General features: G+C 51.3%; 1 protein-coding gene across 6 annotated transcripts in view; it reads right to left on the reverse strand.

Moving 5' to 3' along the window:
- IL1R1 (interleukin 1 receptor type 1) overlaps nt 1-15810 on the reverse strand; it is a 69997-nt gene that overhangs the window by 21321 nt on the left and 32866 nt on the right. Inside the window, exons 1-3 of one of the 6 annotated variants that reach the window (XM_045980816.1) lie at nt 12425-12690; nt 2668-2744; nt 1007-1098 (exon numbers count right to left, since the gene is read on the reverse strand). The gene's annotated coding sequence lies outside the window, so the exon portion shown is untranslated. Of the gene's footprint in view, nt 1-1006; nt 1099-2569; nt 2745-12424; nt 12691-15810 lie in introns of those variants that run through there. The other 5 variants (XM_045980818.1, XM_045980815.1, XM_045980822.1 and 2 more) reach the window with 5 other exon arrangements.

Genomic DNA, 15810 nt, shown 5'->3' on the forward strand with positions numbered 1-15810 from the left:
TCCACCCTCATCCTCAAGCCATGCTGATGGGTTATTAGTCTCCCTGCATCAATGTGATCGTGCTTCTGGACCTACCTCACAGCAGGAGGACTGCATTCCTTAGATACCCTGTAATTCTGACATTTTATTCACATAAACCGGCCTTCCCCCAAGTTTGCCCAGATTAACTGCATTATTATATTTACTTCTAAACTATATTTAGATTATTAAAGTAAGAAGTCTAGCAACCCGGCTTATTAGCTCTTTCTGCAACTGGGTGAGTGTGTGTTTTAAGGCTCCATGATAGAGAGGCAGAAAATAAAGGGTTAAAAATATTTCCCAGTGGCCGGTTCCAGGCCAATCAACTGTTGGTGTTAGTTATCTGAAACAATATAAAGATATCAGGAAACTAAGTGAACAGTGCTAGCGATTAGTTCATGCAATTACAAGATCGGACTTGTTTGATTACTAAGCATGGGAGAAGAAGCGGAAGGTGCCAGGGTGAGTTTTATATAGATTATATCTCAAGATGTAATTCTGAATTAATTGTGGGAAAATGCTGATTCATACAAGTCCAAGGCTAATGGCCTGCCACCGCAGGGCAGTGTGGTGTTAGACACAATGGCTCCCTGGGCCTCAGTTCCTTCGTATATATCAGTGAAGGGGCAGTCAGATCGTCACTGAGCCATTCCCACTCCGACAGTGGAACACGGAAGCCAAATCCCCTGGGTCCAGGTGTTGCTTCGCCTGCCCCAGAACTGTTCTGAGAAAAACCAGGGGAGAGAGCAGCCCCTTCCTCTCAGCAGGGGACTTTTTGAATCCCTATCAGTCCCCAGAACCTTAGGGCAAGGGGGTCAGCTCTGGGCCATGAGATGGGGTTAAGAGTCATGTGTCAAAGGACGGACAGTGAAAGTGACGGACAGAAAGATGCACCTGAGACTAAACGAACCGTGCTCCTGACAAAAATTACCACAAATCCCACTAGGCCCCCCCACACAACACAGAAATTTCAAGGATGATGCCAAACCTGACTAGACTTGCACTGCCAATAGTTGAAAGGCTGGCCAAGGGAGGAAGTCTCTCAACAGCATCTGTGTTGTGCTATTTGAAGGCAGAGTGCTAGAGCCAGAGATAAAAAAAACAAAAAACAAAAAAACAAAAAAAAACACACACACAATAATAATAATTAATGAAATAAAAAAATAAAGCAAGCAGCCACTCTTCAAGACGGCCACCATTTAGGCATAAGCCTCATGTGATCACAGCTGCGTCCCACACATCCCCTTCCCCCCACATCCCTCCATCCTCTGGTCGATGCTTCCATTCCCCATTTGACAAGACAGGGATGACATGAGCAGTATTTGTGGTTGACAGCTGCTGAAGGGGAAATGGTTGTCACGTGTGAGGGGCACTGAACCGTCGGGCAAATGGTCCCCCTCGAATGTAAGCTATCATAACCACCCCCGTGCTGATGACAAGTACAAGCTTTGGTGAAGTGTTTGCAGTCATCCATTCATCCCTTCATTCGGTCACAGCTGAATTCAGCAACTGTATGCTGGATATCTACTGCATGCCCGCAGCCTCACGTGGCTCTGGGAACACACAGGAATGACGACCAGGGTCTGGCTCAAGGAGCTCAACAGCCGGCAGGGAAAGCGGGCAGGGCCACAGAGTTATCTAGTGATGCAGAGGTGTCTCTGGGGAGAGCAATGGCCAGAGACCTCACTCAGCCTGGAGGAAGTCTCCTGGAAGGGGTTACCTGAACCTCAGGAGGTGGTAGAGAGCACTTGGAGGAGACCAGTCCCACCTACTTCTGGAGCATAAACCAAAGGTGGGAAGTCAAGAAGCAAAGCTGGGGAGGCTGACAGTGCCCAGAACACAGAGCCCGGCTTGGAGCTGGGGCTGTAATTCATAGGTGGCACAAAAGAGACTCACTTAAAGGTGTTAAGCTACATGGTGGTGTATAATCAGATTTCACAGAGATCTTGGCACCTGTGTGGAATATAAACCGGAGACAAGAGGGTAGGCGGAGAGAGCAGGCAGCCGTGAGGGGGTGTCCACACGAGAGCGGATGTGGCCTGAGCCAGCCAGCAGTGAAGGACAGACAGAAAGGGGGTAGATCTGAGAATTGCTCAGAGGCCTGCGAAAGGAGGGGTGACGGAGGGGGTCTGGGATGCACCAGCCCTTATTCACTCAGGTGGGGACCAATGAGGGCTGGGCCAGGTGAGGGACAGGTTCCAGAACGACAGACAGCCCGAAGAGAGGCCCAAAGGAAGTCGCTCACAGCACCACTGGGCCTGGGTCTGCTGGGGCTAGCCGGAAGTGTCGCCTCCAACACGAAGGGAGACTCCAAGTGTCCGCTGAAAGCTGAGTGACAGGGACACAGGGCCTGGAAGGTGCTGGAACTGGACAGCACACAGTGCGCTGGGAGCCATCAGCATACCGGTCATAACCTTAGTGACCGGTCAGTGACCCTGGAAAGTGGGGGAGCAGTGGCCTTCAATGGGGTCACAGACCCCTTCAGAAATCGGATAAAACCACGGAGTTGTCCCAGAGGAATGTGAGCGGACAAACAGAATGTTCTGTGCACCTTGAGAGACACGCCGGAATCACCTGGAGCTGAGGCCGCAGACTCCAGCTGTCTACGGAATCGGCCGGCGGGCCCGCTGCGGGGGAAGCAACCGTTACCTTGGAGACGGCTCTTCCTTGGGTGAAGTGGTCCTGCTTCTCGGCACGGAGTCAGCATCCTCGAGGGGCGACTCTACCTGGGGAAGGAAGCACGCACACCAGTGTGAGCTGCAGTGAGGGAGCTTCTAGGCACCGACCACTGCCCAGACCTTGAGAAGTGTCCAAAACCAATGAGTCAGCATGTTTAAAGGGCACCACGCTCCACAGTCCTCTGAGACAATGGTTTCAGAAAACTGAGGGGCGGGGGATGAGGAATACCCAGAGGTTGACAACCACCACCTCTCTTGGAATAACTGCACGAAACCTGGCACTTAGCTGCCCCGGGGAGGCAGAAGGGTGGTACCACCTGTGGGCACCTCACCACCTTATGCCCTGGGAGAACAGAGATCAGAGAATGAACCAGATGCCAGGGAGAACATGAACAGGCCCTTTTTAAGGACAAGCACACTGTGCATCTTCAGGCTTCCTTCTAGCAAGCATATCGATTCACCTGCATTCCCAATGACAGAATCTGAAAGAACTTCCCCAAAAGCTGAACTGTGATGTGCCCTATGGGCATTCCACCATCCACTCCCTGGTTTTTACGGTTTACCTGGGATATTTCGGAGTCTGGTATTTGCTTCACATCTGACTGATTTCCTGAGGCCTTTGCAACACTGGTCAGGCTGAAGAATAAGGCCTTTTCATGTCCGATCCATAAAACAGCCTGACTAATGCAGTACCAAACACTCCGCTTAGAATAAATGGACTAAGCAGCACCTGACCATTCATGTCAGGTTTACGGGAAGGTACACAGCATCACATTAAGTGGTCAGAGGCACAGAGGTTTATCCACATCAATTGAAACACAAAATCAAAGACTCCCTGATCTTCCTGTCCCCTGTCCGAAGCACAGTGCCCTCCCCACCTCCATCAGTGTGGCCCAGAAATGAGCACAGCATGGGGGATCTGTAGGGAGAGTCAGAGAAATGAACAGCGTAAGGATGGGGAGAAGGATGGGCAAGAGGAATGAATTGATTTGGAAAGTCCAGGAAACCTCTAACAGACTTCACTTCCCAAGTCCCCCAAACCACTTCACTTTCCCTCTTCCTCTTTGCCCGAAAGTCTCTAAAAGAACTTTTATAATCACTGTCTCTTCTCCCCATCCTCTGCTACTTGGTTCATGGCTTCTGCTCCTTGCCATCTGCCCTTCTCCCTCTGTGGTGTCTCCACAGGGCTCCCCAGGTCTGTCACCTGGTTCTAACCTGCCCAGTCTGCCCGCTTCTTCTGTGACTTCCCACCAGCTCTGAGCCAACTCTGATGTGAGGCTTCTCCCAGGGCCCGGGTAAACGCCCCCCTCCTCCACATCCAGGAGCACCAAGTCCCATAGGTTCCTCCTGACCCAGGGCACCTGGTGCCTCAGACCTCTGGCTCTGGGACCCAGGGCTCCCCTGGTAGCTGCCCTTCGCTACCTGGGCCAGGAGAGAAAGGTACAGAGAAGACTGTCTCCCTCTCCCATACTCCTGTGAAGAGGGCCCCATCCTACTCCTCTTGCATTGTGGTAAGAGCTCAAGAAGGAAGCAAGGAAGGGAGGGAGGGAGAGAAGGAGTCATCTACCCAACATCTTCATATTAGACTACACAGGGAGGAAGACCTGGCCTCGAATCAAGGGGAAGAAAGGTTGGAATACAGGTACTGAGTGTGAGTCAGAGAAGAGAAATGCTAGGGGAAGCATTATGAGGCTGGGAACCACACTGGAAAGGGAAGATTACTACTTTGGGGTGACACAAAGGCCGCACAGCCGGGAAGCCAGGAAGGACGCTGAGGGAGAGCAGAAGGAGCAGGACCAGACACTGGGCACAATTCCCTCCAGACGGGATACTGGCTAAGTCAACCTCCCTTGTCCAGAGGCAACTGGGCAAAACCTGCTGTGATTTTTGAAATTGGTTTACGAATAAAATTCAAAATATATTTTTAGAAAGTACTGACAATAAAAAAGTCACAGATCTATTCTATTGTGTTATTTATTGTTCAGAGGAATTTTCCACATAAAATAAAAGGATGAAGGAAGAGAGAAGGATTAATGCTCCCAATAAATTAACACACGGCTCCTTTCTTACCCTTACAGGCAGTGACATCTATATTACACATGAAACTTTCCGCCCTGCCTACCATCCCCTCCACAGCCGATTTCAGCGGGGGTGCAGGGTCTGGGTGGGGGCGAGGGAGGTACTGACGCCGGACCGGGCCCCAGCATGACAGGGGGCCCTGGCTGGTCACCCCGCCGCCCCCAGCAGCCTGGTCCATTCCCATGCAGGTGGGAAAACAGGAAGCAGAGCTTTCTATGACCATCACGCAACAAAGCGATCCATCGTGAACTTCCGGAGTACAGTTCCCCTCGCTCTTCGTGATCATAACGTACTTGGAAACCGGTACACACCACGGCTCTGTGGCACACAGTGGATATGTGCGAAGCCTCTTGTTTGTTAGAGAGAAAAGTGGAAATGAGACCGGAGCACGGCCGACTCCAGCACGCAGAGGCAGGCCGACTACAGAAGCAGAGATGGGGTGTAAGGGTTAACAATGAGCGCGCAGGCCCCCAGCAGAAGATCTGCTCATCTCCTAGTGCCGTCCTGTCTGGCTGCGAGGAAATCCATACCCTGCACAGATACAGTGAAAGTGACAGCTGGGGGATGGAGGGACAGCTGCCAGAACCCACAAGGCTTCCACAAGGCCCAGGGGCTCCGGTGCAGAGGGAAGCGGTGCCTTCCTCTATTAACGCCTTCTTATTCCTGAAGAATTTTCCCACAACCTTGAGGAATTTCCTTTTTATTCCTGAGGAATTCCCCCACATTGTGTGTCTTGCCTGCCAGGCCAGAAGCCAGGCACAGGACAGAGGTGGCACGCATCAGACACACCCCAGACCTCATGAAGACACATGCCCCCGTGGGTCCACCTCTGGGAGCAGGGTGACGGGCACCAGGTTCTGGAAGCAGGCTGTACTGTCCCACACAGCATCTGCATGGACGAGTCCCCCATGTGGCTCGTGCTCTTCCTGTCCATGTCAGCCTCCCAGCTGGACTCCCTAGATGGTCCCCCAGCTCCGTCACATATCATGAGGTGCCCTGAGAGTGCATAAAGATAGACATCCCAGTCCTCACATCCAAATCTACCCTCCCCCCAACCCGTACAGCCCGGGCCACTCAGCAGACCAGGGAGGCACGGTGGCTGCGGAGTCCGTAGGGGGAGAGACCTGTGTGTGTGCTCTGCCCAGGCTGTTTGGACAAGGAATCTCCTGGGTCCCAGGTGCCTGGATTATGACCATGCTGGTGTGCACAAGCTCCAAGGAGGCACATTCTTTTAGCCCCACAGACTCCTGGCCATGCTGAGGCCCGAGGCCAGCTGAGAAGCGGTGCAGGACCCTCCAAAGTACGGGGCCTGCATGGGACCTCTCTTACGTGGCTCTACAGGTAGTTCTGCAGGAGCCACACCTCTGCAGAAACCCAAGACGAGAGAGACGACACCAGCAAAAGCCTCCTCCCCTTCCTTCTCCTGGAGACCTGCAGGGCCCTACGTCTGAAATTTAACCAGAAATCCTACTGGTACTTTCCACATTTCCACCTCCTACCAGCTCACTCTTCACACTGAGTGCCTGACAAATACATACACAGCATCGTTTAATACGACTTCCCATCCCACGCATTATTCGACGTATGTATATATGTATATTTGACACAACAGAGAAATAGAGAATCAGGCTCTGACTAATTGACTGTAACTGGGAAGGGCCTGAGGATAGTCCCTGAAAGAAGCAAAGAGGAAAGCAGGTTCTTCAGCTCACAAATTGTCACAATCTCCATGTTCTGCTGAGAACCATCGTGAACACATATGGGGAATGAGGCATGGTATTAAAATCAAGTCTATAATTATGATCTTCACCTGTTATAAGGACTCAAACAGCAATTACACAGTCTCCAGTTTTGTTAAGACCAAAAATGTCAGTTTTCAAGACAAGATGTATAAAGAAACCTACTTATAAAGCCATAGAACCACGTGATTGTGGAAAATTCTTTAGAATTCTGGGCTTACACAAGTCCCTGTTTCTTAATCTAGAACCTGCAAATCACCCAAGAAGCTGTAGACAGCCAGGGAACTCCGAATCTAACTTCCTGGGATACTGATTTGACTCAAGGATTTTCTGGGTGGAGTCGTTTTTATATTAGAGAAAACAGCTATATTCTGAAATGGAAAGAAAAATCTCCCAGAGCTAAAGTATGAGTCATCAAAGAAATGGCCCTTAAGGGAGCCACTTTAGAGAGCTAGACTGAGCATCTACTTTTCATTTCTCAAGAGGAGTCCTTTGCTGGTAAAAATCTGGGAGGCACTGTCCTGCATAGACAACAATCATCTCTACCTGGTTCCAGTCATGGGAAATGGAACGATAAGGGCCACACAATGTCACACCCATGGGGCCAGACAGAGCAACCTCGCCCTAACATCAAGGAGGCCCCCCAGGATGGTTCCACGCTCAGGAAAGGAAGGAGACCAAGGATGTGGACACAAAGAAGTCTGGGAGTCACCGCAGTATAATAGAACCGTTTCTGTTATGCAGAGAAGAGTGACACATACCCCACCATACACAGGCATCCTAAAACTCTATTGTGCATCCGTTCAGCACGGCTATCCCTGGTTTTCCCCCAGAGAAAGAGTTCTACATAACTATGAGCAGACAAAACCACACCCATGATGGAGGCAACAGAAACACTCATCATCCCAGAAGGTCTGAGAAACACCCAAATTTTGGCCATCTTCCTATCAGAAAATCCAAATGCATGGCTCACAGCAGATTCATCTGGCTTATTTACTCACACAAATGAGACAAGGAAAGTTCTCTAATCATCAAAGGCTACCATGCACAGGGATATGGAGATAGAGGGAAAATAGTCACAGAGGTTTTAGGTGTCGCTAGGCTGTCCAAGGTGTTCAGCTATGACAAGGCATGAAGCCACCAGATGTGGTTTCACGTGGGTTTTAACAGAAAAGGGAAGAATAAGGCACAGAGGGACAGGATTACCATCAGCAGAGGGCTACTGACAGGAATGGCCAGACCAGAGCCTCTTGATAGCTGGACTGAATTTTCACAGTGTCCATTTTCCACAATGAACCTGTGCTCCTGGACCACAGCAACCAGACCCAACAATGGGAAAGGCTCTGCTCTCCCAGCCCTTGTCTCCTCTCAAATGATCTGCCTGACCCTGTTAGCCTTCCTGCACAGCTCCCATTCCACTTGCCAAAGGCTCCATACCTGAATCCTGCCTCCCATGGCTTGTCCCCAAGCACTGCCCGCCAGCCCACCACAATAGTTCTGTTTCTCAAAGTGAGTGTTACAGGTAGTCACGGGGGACTAGACATTCTTTACATGAATTTTTCTTTGTTTTCACTCCTCTTGTTTTTTTTTTTTTTTTACCAAGATATAATATGCATACAGTGAAATACATAGTAAGCCTTAAGTGTAGAATTCCATTAACTGTGACAACTGTATACCCCGGGAATACAGTATACCCATGCAGAATTCCATTAACCATGACAACTGTATACCCCAGGAATGCGGTATACCTGTGTAGAATTCCATTAACTATAACAACTGTATACCCCAGGAGTACTCCATCAAGATACAGACCATTTCTATCCTCCCCCCAAATTCCTTTGTGCCGCTTACTAGCCATATTTCACAGCACATGGCCCCACCATCCTGATTTCTACCACCACCAATAGGACCCCGTAACTATCAACATGAATTACTCTGGATGGCTGGCTTCCACCCCATCTGCACCCTGCTATGTTAGGGTGCAAAGTGACATTAGGGCTTTAATCACTTACTACTAAGTGATGAGGGCAAACCCTTGGTTCTCGAAGAGGCTGGTATGGCTGCTAAGGGAGCACTTTTGAAAGTATAGAGAAGGGGACACTTTGGGTGATCACAACGAAGCACTGAGTGGTAGCGTCACTTCCAGAACAACACAGGGAAGTTCTGCAAAGTAAAGACTGTCTCTTGTCCTGCACGACCTCCAAGCCATGCACATCATTTACCATTTGGAGAGCCCAGCGCCTAATTCTATCCTCCAGTTACACAGAATATACATTGTTGGCACACGTTTCAAACATACTGAATTTTCCAGGAATGTGATTACTATGAAAAGAGAGAGGAGACTGGCTTTGACTACCATTTAGACCTCAGACCTTAAGCAAAAGTCACTCATCATTCAGGGGTACTTGGATCCCCACCAGGGTGCCTCTGTTCCAGACCACACTTGGAGCCATCCCCTGCGACCCTATCGTCTAGCCTCCATAATACATTAAGTGGCTTCGCTGGGTTCTAGTTTGGCTCTGCTTCAAGCACCCATCCACACAGTGATTCTTTACATCTAGCTATTATGCTAACTAGTTGGAAATTCCATTACAGGTAAGTTTTCTTATATCATTTCAGAATTGTAAATATTTGCATTAAAGGGGGTAAGGGATTCTGAACTAGCTGAGAAGCACTCATCAAAGTGACAGCATGTAACTCTTGATTGATCTCAGGGTCAGGAGTCATAGGCTGTATCTGTTGGGGTCCTTAACATTCTCTGGTTTGGGAAGCTGCACGTGCAGAACTCGGGGTGCACAGGCCCCCTCCCCCACCTCCTACTCACATCCGAAGTCCAGCTGCAACTCGCTTACCCAACTGCACCACCGACAATGGAGAATCGTTTCAAGAGAAAGCCCAAGATCGATCCTCCTAAACGGGGACCTGCAGGGGAACCATCCCACTTTTCTCCACCGCAGGAATTCTTTTATTTCTGAGCACTTTCTTTACATCTTGAAGACACAGATGGCTGTGCCCCACCGGGTCTCCCCTCTCCTACAGCTGGCAGGAAAGTACATCAGTGTCGTCCACACTGGCTACACGTCAGAACCACCTGGGAGCTTTAAAAACACCGGTGTCTGGGCGCACCCCCAGACACGCTAGTTTGTTTGCTCTGTGGTCAAGTCCTGCCATTTCTCATCAGAGCGCCTCAGGCACCGCTAAGGTTCAGGCAAGGGTAAGGAACAGGCTTCCCTCTGTCTTTGTAGCCACACTTGGCAACTCTGCAAATCTATACATGTGACACATTTCTAGACTCACTGCAGGCGCACTTCATCTCCACTCCTGGTTTTCTTTCATCTGATTTTTAATCCATGGAATCTTATAAACCCTTTCTGGAACAGATAGGAATAGAAAAAAGAAACAAAGAATCCCCTACTCTGCCACGTGTATGAGATGAGGAGACAGCGCCCAGTTCAAAGGCATGCAGGTGACCAGGGACCTTCGGAAACCCTAGCCCCTTTCAGCGCTTGGTGAGATCAGTCTGGGGCCAGGGCTCCTCCAAGTGCTCCCAAGTGCTGAGCATGGCCCTGAAGCTGCAGCACACTTCCTGGGGTCACAGCAGGCAAGGGCAAGGGTGGAGGGAGCAAGGAACAAAGCTGCTGAGAACACAGATCCCGCAAGCCCACGTGATGACCTCAAAACCTCAAAGAAAGGAAAACACAAACCCGATTCCTGTGCACAGCAGCAATGGGGAACCTCATGGGGCTGGACCATGGCCAGTGAGTCCCAGTGCCTCCTGATGCCTGCTGTCCTTCAGCTGGCAAGTTCACAGTGGGTCCATATGCAGCTGATGCTTGATACCTCCCTAGCCCATGCTGTGGTAATTTCACTGCAACTGTCCAACTTTGAAGTTGATCGATAGGACGTTCTATTGACAACATCTTCCCTCCAGCCATGCATCCCAAGCACGCGCTTTCTATCATCCCCCATCCAAGTGCACAACGGGGCCCTAGAGTATATCTCAGTGCCCCTGCCAATCCTCAGGAACCCAGGCACTGTGTCTGCACCCGTTACCTTCCTGCCTTCTACCCTGGAGACACTGAATGGTGTCCTGCTTGTAGGCAGCCAGGGTGCCCACACCCCAGTCAAAGAGGCACAGTTCAAAGAACCTCCTTATGCAGAGAGACTGCAGTTGTCCCGGGACTTCACCAAGACGATTCATAGCCATTAGAGGGCAGGGATTTGCAACTCTCTTATTATTCACTGCTCTATCCTCCGTACTTAGAATACGACCCGGAATAGGAGATATTCAGTAAACATTTGTTAAATAAATTAGTGGATCTAATATTGAACAGTGTGTCACCAACAGCAAAAGAATTACTCAAAAGATGTTATTTAAAAAAAAAAAACCATAAAGAAAGCCTTGCCACATTATCCCACACAGGAAGCATAGAGCGTATTTTAAAAGGGGGGTTTAACTCAGCCGTGTGAAAGTCACATGGAGAATTCAGGTCAAACATCCCTCTGGAACACATGGAGGCTATCCAAGGGTGGACAGGTGTAAGTCATGCTCCACACACAGTACAGTGGCAGCTAGCCAAATAAGACTGAAAATAAATAAGGGGCTCCCTATCCCTTCACTCATCAAATCCTATCCCAAAGGCCCCACGTTTTTGTCTAGCTCAAAACACAATACAGAATGTGAACATAGAATATTAAATCAGAAATTAAAAACAGTCAAGAGAGGAAAAGGTGCCCACAGCTGCACATAAACAGGGTGGGAAAGCGGCTGCAAAGTTCCCAAGCACCCCACCCCTGCCCCCAGCTTCATCTCCTGGCTCTCTTCAGTTCATCAATAGTCACGGAGTTCCATTTGATACATTCACCTTCCACAAGCCTGGTACAAGCCAGAGTAACCCAGCCAGCGCCTTCCAATGATGGATGGATCTCAGTTCACCTTTTCTCCACAGCATCTGTGGCCGAGACATCCCTTACTTGGTTCCTAGACTGGGGAGATAAAACCCCTAGAACATGCCCGTCTGGGGAGCATCTCGTGCCAGCGGGAATCACTGGGGACAGCCGCCCTGGCAGGAATCTAAGTACCCTCAACAGCACAGAAGAGAAGTCCTGGTAGGTCACGGGAGCCATCACGCCAGAAGGCAGAAGGCATAGTTCTGAAGTCCAAAGGGCTCACTCTCCTTCGGGGTGCCAGTCCCCCAAGTTAGTGTCACCCTATGTAAGCCTCTGCTGTGAAAGGAAAGTGATAATATCATGTCTCTCACAAGACTGCTGGGGGGATAAAAGAGAAATGTAAAGGGTCTTATAAACTGTGAAGTACTGGCCCTGCCTGCTGTGAATAAATGCCTTCTGCACGTCTGTAGCTACACCCAGCATCAGCTCTTCCCTAGGCGGTTGGGGAGGGAAGGGGCAGCACAAGTTACCCTCCCCTACTGTGTAGACCCTTCTTCCCTAATCTTCTTGACCAGACTGACCCCTCTGAGCCTAAATCCCTGAGAGGGACACTCCCAAAGCAGCTGAACTTGGCCAGATTCAAATGCCTGGAAGCAATTTACTTAACTCCCCCCCCCCCCCCCCGCCCCCACACACACACCCTGGAACAACCCTCCAGGACCATCGCAAGCCCCCCCCCCCCCCCCCCCCCCCCCCCCCCGCCACACACCAAAGACATTTGAACAACCCTTATTCCGGCTTCACACAGGAACACAAACAAACAAAACCCCCACAGATATCCCCGCCATCACCTTCTTCCACAACAAACTGACAAGAAAGGGGGACGGAGGAAGGACGCTCTCTGCGCGGTGGGCGCGGAGGGGAAAGGTGTCAAAGCCACGGCGGGTACCCTCCACCACGCCCCCCTCCCCCGCCTGCCCTGCCGGCCAGCCAGCCCGGCACACCGCAGATTCCTCCTACCTGGGCGAGCCCCCGACGGCCCGAGCCCAGCGCGGCGGGGCGAGCGCCCCGGGAGCTGGGCGAGGAGCTCGGGAGCTCCGGGGCGCGGGCGCACGGCGGTCACATGCCGGGGCTCCTGGGGGCGCGGGCCGACTGCGCTCCGGCCCCTCCCGGCCACTGCCGCGCGCTCCGGGCCGGCTCCCGGGTCCGGGCGCGGGCACGAGCAGGAGCCACACCGCCCTCGCGCCGGGGAATTGCGGGGCGCGGCTCCTGCTGCGCTATGGCTCGGGCTCCAGCTCGGGCGCCGCGGGCGGGGACGGACGGGGACGGACGGGGGCGGGCGGAGACGCCGGGGCGGGCCGGGTCAGGGAGGGAGCGTGCTGGCCGGGTGCCCCGCGCCCTACGCGAAGGAGCCCAGGAGCCAGGGACGCCGCCCTGCCCCCCGCATCCTCGCGGGTCCGGGGTCCCCGCCCCACGTGGGGCAGTGACGGCCATCCCACACGAAGTGACTTGGAGCGACTCACCTGGACATCGTAATCTGGCTACCACCCAACTGTGGGGTCCTGGGCATGAGCCGGGCAAATCGAGCTCCCGACCCACCAGTGGGCTTTCAGGTCCCACACTTTTTTTTTTTTTTTTAAGATTTTATTTATTTATTTGACAGAGAGAGAGATCACAAGTAGACAGAGAGACAGGCAGAGAGAGAGAAGGAAGCAGGCCCCCTGCTGAGCAGAGAGCCTGACGCGGGACTCAATCCCAGGACCCTGAGATCATGACCTGAGCCGAAGGCAGCAGCTTAACCCACTGAGCCACCCGGGCGCCCCCAGGTCCCACACTTTTCAGCCAGAGACAAGACAGTGTGGGTCAGCCATTGGAGCCTGAGGCCTGCCCGCCCCCGGCTTCTTACGCACTAACTTCTTGGTACCTCCGTTTCTTCTTCTGTGAAAAGGGATCGTATCAGCACCCATATCATGGGGAGGTGACATAAATTACTACTGTAAACCAGCACCTGCACAAGGTTAATACAACACAGGAGTCCCTTGCTATTTGTTATTATTATGTGCCCAGATGAAAAAGGAGTTTACAGGTGGTATAGTCTTGATACCAGAATTCTTGGCCAGACCAGGTAATTCTTTTCAGCTTAAGACCCACTTACTCCATCCATTCATTTTGCACGTGAGAATTGGTACGCAGAGGAATGCAGTGAATGGCCAGGTGTGAACCTCGGTGCACGGAGGGAAGGAGGATGAAGTACCAGAGTAGGAGTAGCTGGCTTGGGCTCTAAGTTCAACAGCCAGGGGCTCGGAAGTAGCTCTTCCCTTTCCACTCTGTGCTCCAGCAAGTGACTGGACTCTGATTTGTTTTGAGGACCTAATGAGCCATCCTCCTCTGAGGAGACATTGAGTAGATGATGATGGCTTCCTTCCTAACAGAACTCACACCCTCCCTTCCTATATCCCTTCCAGGCTGGGCAGGCCCTGGCCCAGATAAAGAAAACAGCAGCAATAATTCATCAGTCCTAATGCTGCCTTGTGGTCTGGAATGATGATAATTTCTTTTTAAAAATTTTTTTATCTGGTTCCTGTGTTTGCATCTGGTTCCTCTTGCTCCAAGGAATGGGCTCAACTCTACGGCCAGTAACATGGTATTGTAAGAATTCATCAGATGGCCCCATATCTTTAGGATTCCTTTTTAGAGTGTGGTTCTTGAAACCTTAGGATCACCAGGAGAGAGATCTGGACCCCTGACTCCCAGATCAGTCACATGAAACTCTCTGGGGCTGAGGCCCAAATGCCAGTGTTATTAAAACTCCCAGGTGGGGGCAGCTGGGTGGCTCAGTGGGTTAAGCCTCTGCCTTTGGCTCAGGTCATGATCTCAGGGTCCCGGGATCAAGCCCCACATTGGGCTCTCTGCTCAGCAAGGAGCCTGCTTCCCCCTCTCTCTCTCTCTGCCTGCCCCTCTGCCTACTTGTGATCTCTCTCTCTCTGTCAAATAAATAAGTGCAATCTTAAAAAAAAAAACTCCCAGGTGATTCCAACGTGCAGCCAGGGTTGGGAACACCTGTTCTTCTAAGCCCAAGGCCCCATCATGATGGTGATAGTTCACCAACAACTAGCATTGTTGGTGAAATAAACACATCTCACCATTTTTACAGTGAAGGTTTTTAAACAGTTTACAAGTCGAGAGTAAAATTGATCTGTGCAGTCATAGAGATGTTAAAGTTATACTTTTCCTTGTTTTTTTTCCTTCATATTCTGATGCTTCCCACCCACCCCTAGCCCAACTATCCTGCTGGACACATGGGCCCCTAGACTCAGATAAGACAAACACCCCTCTAATATGAGGATGGGTTTTGGAGCCCTCCCCTCCTCACCTATAACCACTGTCCTATCTGGCACCTTGAATTCACCTCCTCCCTCCCTCAGCCATGCTAACCACTTTCTCCGACTCCCTCTTCCCTTTGTTTCCTAGGTAGCTCATCTGTCCACCTGTCCTGCTGCATACCAGAGCTGAAGACTCGTGAGGTGGAGATTGTCACGCCTGTATACTCTGGTCTCAGTCACATGCACATGCTCTGAATGAGAGAGTGTACCTCAGTGTGAGACATGCCCTTCATGAAAGCAATGCCAACTGTGTTCGAGAAACAGAAATAACAGCCAGAGTCTTGTGACACAATCTGGAGTGTGTCTCCCTCACTGCCTTCCCACTTCTGAGACTCCTCTCATTTGGAAGACTTGACGGCCACCCGCAGACCACCTTTCTTGAGAGACCATCTCCCAGGGGATTTGGGGGCACCTGGACGGCTCCGTCGGTTAAGTGTCTGAGTCCTGATCTCAACTCGAGTTTTGATCTCGGGGTCATGAGTTCAAGCCCTGCTTCGGACTCTGCACTGGACCACCATGGATCCTACTTTTAAAAAAAGGGATCATATTTCATATGCCCCTCTCATCAAGCTGCTCAAATCCCCTTCTTTGAGAGGAAGATCTAATAGTGCACAAGAAACAAAGTCCTGGACACCATCAGGGACGTCACAGTCCATCAGGACCATCAATAGGACAAAGCCTATGTCCTGTATGGTCTGTGCCAAGAGGCAGTTATGACCATAGAGCTTCCTGGGCCTGAGGACGGGCTGTTTCACAAACGATGATGCAACACTCCCAGGGTGTTTCAGTCCCCAGAGTCTCCAACGGGGCTGCTGAGGGGTAAGAAGAGCACCACTGAGAGCAGCCTTGGCAGCTGGGGACACTGGGGCAAGTGTGATCCCAGCTGGGGTCATTAAGTCCAGAGGATGACCTATGGACAGAGACCCTCTCCAGACAGCAGGACAAGCAGTGAGCAGCCCATGCCCTTCACCTCCACCACCCCCCAAAGAACCCCAGTGACTGTCCAGAAGGACAAAAGGGGTT

The sequence above is a fragment of the Meles meles genome, chromosome 16 (assembly GCF_922984935.1).
Source record: "Meles meles chromosome 16, mMelMel3.1 paternal haplotype, whole genome shotgun sequence".
In the NCBI taxonomy this organism is placed as follows: domain Eukaryota; kingdom Metazoa; phylum Chordata; class Mammalia; order Carnivora; family Mustelidae; genus Meles; species Meles meles.